The sequence below is a fragment of the Mastomys coucha genome, unplaced genomic scaffold, assembly GCF_008632895.1.
Source record: "Mastomys coucha isolate ucsf_1 unplaced genomic scaffold, UCSF_Mcou_1 pScaffold5, whole genome shotgun sequence".
In the NCBI taxonomy this organism is placed as follows: domain Eukaryota; kingdom Metazoa; phylum Chordata; class Mammalia; order Rodentia; family Muridae; genus Mastomys; species Mastomys coucha.
In genome coordinates this window covers 825,871-832,268 of record NW_022196911.1, presented here as the reverse complement: position 1 = coordinate 832,268, position 6,398 = coordinate 825,871, and the positions used below count along the sequence as shown (strand labels likewise).

Sequence of the window (6,398 nt, the reverse complement as noted above, 5' to 3'; positions counted from 1 at the left end):
AAAAAAAAAAAAAAAAGAAAGATGCAACTAAGAGGAGTTTGGTTTCCCTTTGCTGTAACGTTTGTGATGGGGTAACTTTTAGAGAAAATCGGTTTATTTTGGCTGACAGTTCTAGAGGTAAAACAGCAAGCTGTCACCACCATCTGCTCTGCTTACATGAGACTTGCCTGGGACACGGCAGAAGGGCGACCCACAGTAAAAGGAGACACGTGTAGAAGACAACTTCAAGACACAGCTAAGGCAGGAGGAGTGACATCAGAGGAGTCAGGTCTGTCCTTGAGCTCAGGAGCTAACTTCAAGCCAAGGCTTTTTAATCCATACATCACCAGGCTCTGCCTCCCAGTACTGTTGCAAGGAGGAATTAGGCAGCCAACGATTCACGACACAGTAGTAAAAAGCCACAGAGGTTTTGATCACATCTCATGTCTCTGCCTTTTTCTGGAGTGCTGGAAATTGACTCAAAGGCTCCAGCCATGCTAGACTCTGCCATGGAATCTTATGTCCAGGCTATCTCTATCTGTATAATAACAAAAACCCTTGAACCTAAAGCACATACCAACAGCGCATTAAGATTTGATGAAGCTAGAACCGTGTTTGTGTGTGTGGGGTGGGGTGGGATGGGGGGTGTATGTGTCCCAGCACCCAGGACAAAGAGGCGGCAGATCTCTGATTTCGAGGTTAGTTTGATCTATAAACAAGTTCCAGGACAGCTAGAGCTACACAGAGAAACAAAACCCAAACCCAAAACAAACTAACAAGACTTGAAATTGACTGGAACATGGAGATCAGGTGATTTAATCTGAATACTTTCCCAAGTAGCAGATAACCAAAATATTCCAATTTTTTTTTTTTTTTTGGTTTTTTCCAGACAGGGTTTCTCTGTATAGCCCTGGCTGTCCTGGAACTCACTGTATAGACCAGGCTGGCCTCAAACTCAGAAATCGGCCTGACTCTGCCTCCCAAGTGCTGGGATTAAAGGTGTGAGCCACCACTGCCCGGCTAATATTCCAATCTTATTTACTTATTTTCCATTTTTACATGTATGAGTGTTTGCCTGCATGGATATTCACCACATGTTTGGTGCCCATTGATACCAGAAGAGGGCATCAGATCCTTGAAACTGGAGTTACAGACAGTTGTGAGCTGCCATGGGGTGCTGGGATTTGAACCCAGGTCCTCTTGTATGAGCAGTAGTTGCTCTTAACCATCAAGCCATCTGTCTAGCCTGTATTATTCCTTTGGCTGGGGATTGATCCTATGGCTTTGACTATGCCAGAAAAGCACTTTACCACTGGGACTCCTTCAATGTTCCTCTTATTTATTTATTTATTTATTTATTTATTTATTTTCAAAGGCTGAAGACTACCTGTTAAAGACTAAAACCACAATTAACCCACAAAGAGGTCCAGTCTGTATGAAATCATGTGTAGAAGGGAGAGGTCAGCACAGAGAGGCCGGAGCACGGGAGTTGGTGAAGAGCTCCAGGATTCAGACATCCAGGGACACCGTGAAGCAACGTTCCCACAGTGAGGCTTTGCTAAGTACACAGTCTAAAAATCCATTCCCTGGACTCGGCAGCTGCTTGGGTTTGCACCGCCCTTCCAGCCGGATTGCTAATAATCCAGTTCTTACCCCTGACGTGATTCTGGGTAGAATTACTCAAGACCCAAGAATGAACTTCATAACAGAGCGAGGCCCCTGACCAAGAGCAGAGTTTTATATGTCAACAGGGTGAGCTCCAGGAACCCCCAGCTCAGAAGCTGGACACTGCTGCAACTCAGATCTCAGATTTTTTTTTTTTTAAAGGGTGGATGAAATTATAGGAATGTTTAGCTTGGTCTGGCTTTCTTCTACCTAGACGATGGAGTATTTAACATTTCATTGCAATAAAACAGATGGCAAGAATAAGCTGGGTGTAACTACTCAGTGGATTCCTCTGAAACTCAAGAGGCAAGATTTACAAGCGTCCTAAAGGACAAGGGATAGAGTCAGAAGAAAGATGCCCAAGGGCAGTGGCACCCAAGGTGATCTTGACTCAGCAATCTATTGAGAAAGACATTTCAAGGTAGCAGAATGCTGTGTCAGAATAGTATTTTTACCTCCCTCCACTCCCATTGGATTTGAATAGACACTATGAGGCGCAAGAGGGTGAAGCTCTGGTGTTCAGAGCTGGTGAGGATTCGACGAGGCCACCAGGGTGGGTGTCTTGTAATAGAATACTGGTGGGCTTTTGAGAAGACGGATGAGAAAGTCCCTGTGATCCAGAACTCAGGAAGCAGAGCTAAGAGAGTCTCGGCTACACTAGTTTACACAGTGAGTTCCAGGCCAAACTCTGTCTCAAAAGGCTCTCCTGGGATGGAGAAATGAATCCTCGGGTAAGAGCTCTGGTGTGCTGCTCTGCGGAGAGGACCTGAGTTTGGTTCCTGGGACCAATCTCATGTGTGCTCACGGCTTTGCTCATGGGATCTGATGACCTCTTCTGGACTCCTAAGTCATTTCCACTGACATGTGCAAGAAACAGCCCCTCCTCCCCCAAACAAACAAACAAACAAAAACAAGAGACAAAACAAAGAAACTTTAAAAAAGGAGAGAGAGAGAGAGAGAGACAGAGAGAGAGCAGGCAGAATACTTGAGTGCATATGCAGCCCCCCACAGCCATACATGCATGTAAATACATCCCTCGTCCATGCATGCATACATATACACTCCATGCATGCACACACACTCAGACACATACACGAACACACTCCATGCATGCACACACATACACACACTCCACGCCTATGCATGCACATACGTACATGCTTATGTATGCACAAATACATACACCACACCCATGCATGTATGTGTGTGTGTGTGTGTGTGTGTGTGTACACAGCATGTGCACCTCTCTCTGTCTCTTGTGTGTTTTCTGTTGCCTCACAACTCTGCCAGCCAGAAGGGCATCAGAAGATGCAAGTCCTCAGCCAACCCACACTAAGAACAAAAGTCAGATCAGACTTCTTTGAAGACATAGTCTGTGGCACTGCACTACAGTAATAGAAAATGGGCTAATCCTGAGTGATTGAGGGAGATACAAACACAGTCTATTACTGCACATACTAAGATGTAGTGGCATGGTATTACATCATAATTAAATTGATTTCTTCATTAATTTAAGTAGAGGATGGTTGAGTCATTGAGACAAGTGTGGGCTGGCCTTCCAAGACTATAGGCATATGCCATGACATCTGGTCCATTTTATCAGTATTTAAGCACAGGAGTGGACAGTAGACCTTCAAAGTCTACCCATAGATTCCTGTGGCTGTGGCTATTTAGGCTATAGGGCTCTTGGCTATGAGCATGTTCAATTCCAGGTCCACATTCTCAAGTAGAGGTGGGTCTTTACCTGAAAATTGTCAAAGACGATAAAACAAACAAACAAACAAACAAACAAACAAACAAAAAACCCAGTGAAAACAAGGAAGAAAAAGCTAAGGTTTGTGAACAATTTTGAGATTCTCACAAACACTTTAAATGAGATAATAATAGTTAAAAATGTAGAATGTCAATGTTATTTTTCTTTTCCTTTTTGTAAAAATAACCCTCAGCTTGTGTTTGATGCCCAAGCGGAGCCTGCCTTTCAGCAGTGCACAGAGGTTGAGTGGACTCCTATGGAGACTGCTGGCTCTCGAAAAGGGGCCATTACAGTCGCCACAGCGCTTTCTCTAAAGTTCTCATGAAGCACTGCTCTCATCTGACAAATTCATGCAGCTAATTAAATAAGCACCATCCTGTTGTAAGGCTAAATGGACCGTTGATTCCATTATCTTAGAAAAATTATTCTGGGTAGACAAAAGGATTCCTTGCCCGGTTGTTGGGGCAGAACTGAAAGTGATATTGCACGACAGTAAATGAAGAAGATTCTATCCAGATGATGCCCCGACCTCTCTCCAGGTTCCTTATTAATCAACGTAGAATCTGGCTCCCCAGTGTACCCCAGTCTCTGTTGAGACTCTACGGGTTTGTCTCCCCTACCACACCCTGATTTACTACAGGGTAAGAAATGTGTCTGCAAGCTAGAAGCAGATGGCCCGTGCCTGGAATCAGGGAAGGTCTACTACAAAGATGAAGAGTTCTGGAAACCCGGCGGTGTAGTAGCTGACTATAGTCTCTTGCTGTACAGCTACAATGGCAGGCTCTAAGTCACTGGTTCTCAATCTTCCTAATGCTTGGACCCTTCAATACAGTTCCTCATGTCCTGGTGACCCTCAACCATCAAATTATTTACATTGCTACTTCATAACTGTACTCTTGCTACTGTTATGAACTGAATGTAAGTACCGTATATCCGACCTCGGTGAAAGGGTAGTTTAACCCCCCACAAGGGGGTCATGACCCACAGGTCGAGAACTGCCACTCTCAGTGATGTGCACTATACAATAATTAAAACGAAAATTGTTATCGCTCTAAAATAAGCGCAATTTAGAACAGGACTTTAACTTTTATTAGCCACGTGTCGGTAATGGGGACGAGAGACAATGAGGACTGGCTGAGGATGAGTGGGTGTCAGACCAGACCTGGACAGGCGAAATGTCACATACCATCTTTTAGAATCCATTCGGAAAGTCCACTTAAGAGCCTTACTTTGTCTGGTGAGATGGCTGAGTGGGTAAAGGTGCTTGCTGAGCCAAGCTAGGGACCCCCACTAAAGTGGAAAGAGAACCAATCCCACAAACTTGTCTGTTGACCTCCACCTGTGTGTCACAGCTGCCTTGTGCCTCCCCCAACCCATCTCTCTTACACACACACACACACACACACACACACACACACACACAATTATAATATATATTTTTAAGGGCCTTACTTTCCAGATAAGGAATTTGGAGCAGAGCGAGTTAATGTGACTTTGAGAGAGTTCTGACTCTCCCTATAGGTGAGATGATTACCACGGGAAGTTCCCCTTAGGCTACACAGGATCAGAGAAATAATAATGGGGGACATATGTGTAGTTCCTTCTGTTTCACAAATCAATTTTCCCTTGGATATTATTGAATATTATAGCCAAGGGGAAACTGAGGCCTAGAAGAGCTCTTGCTTCATTGCTACCAAAAGAAGGCTCCCACTCCCCAACTTCAAACCCTTGATCAGTACCACCTCTCAGTATCCCCGTCCTCATCTGATCTACCTTCCCACTGTCCAAATAAGAATGCCTTCAAAGAACACGCCCAGTGTCTAACGTCCTGCACAGGCCACAGGAGGGTTAACATGCTTTGCAGACACCATCAACATGTACCGCTAAAGATATTTTGGTCATGATGATGTATACTCTGGAAATACCTGCTGGATACTATAAGGCAGGGAGCTCAGTCAGCATAAAACAGAGTGCTTTATCCTGGAAGCCCTTTTATCCAGTCGATATAGCAGAAGCTTTTCAGTTAAGTGCCCATCTCTTCGGTATCTGCCTTTTCCCCAGCTGCCTCAGCCATCAGTTCCACTGCTGCACGTGCTTGACCGAGCAAATCCACCCAGACACGCGCCTCGCCACTCATGCTGTGGACTTGGTGCCTAACCAGAAAAGTACACGATTGCTGCATCACACAGCTCTTTGAAGGGTGGAATTACATAAATCCTCATTTGATCCCATCTTTGTGTCTACAAGGGATTCTTAAATCAGTCTTGATAACCCGAATGAACCCTGGGATGTCACAGCATGAAAGTGTAGATCTAGGTTCTTCTGCCCAGCACATTTTTTTTTTTTTTTAACCAAACTTGACACAAGGCTGATGGTAAGCATTCAGGAAGTAAGTGCTGGACTTGATTATGGCATTTACATGATAATGGGCTCTGTCTGCCGGCAGGGGAAAATCTGATAAAACCATTGCAGTGTGGGATGAAGCACTCTTTCATGGTCCTTTCTTGGTTTTTCATCATAGCTTTACTATTACAGCCTAAGATTATGGCCAGTAACTGTGGAGCAAATGCTATGGCAGGTGCCTCCTGCTGACCACACCAGACAGTATGAATTTACCAAATACAGTTTGAGTAGATTGGCTGCAAACTTCCCTTTTATTGGGTTACGAAAACACACCAGGATGCCAGGAAGAGGAAAAAAAAATCATTTTAATGTTAGTCTTATGATGGCTGCTAATTGCTCAGTCAAGGACCATTTGATTCTACAAGGCCTGCTGTTAGACCTGTTCTGCTAACCACTGGATCTCCAGTTCTGAGCTTTGAATGTGGTATGTTCTGAATATGTATTCATTGGATGACTCATTAAAATAATTTCATTAGCATCACTTTGTACATAAGAAAACCAAGATTCAGTATACTTAAAAATATGTCCAAGGTCATTCAGTTGATTGGTTTTAGAGCTTTTAAGGCCTATGTACTTGACTGCAGTCAACATCATAATT

The 6,398-nt window shown here is 44.1% G+C and overlaps 1 protein-coding gene across 2 annotated transcripts in view; it reads right to left on the bottom strand.

The window, feature by feature from the left end:
• Mthfd1l (methylenetetrahydrofolate dehydrogenase (NADP+ dependent) 1 like) overlaps nucleotides 1-6,398 on the bottom strand; it is a 181,783-nt gene that overhangs the window by 90,714 nt on the left and 84,671 nt on the right. The window lies entirely within an intron of this gene.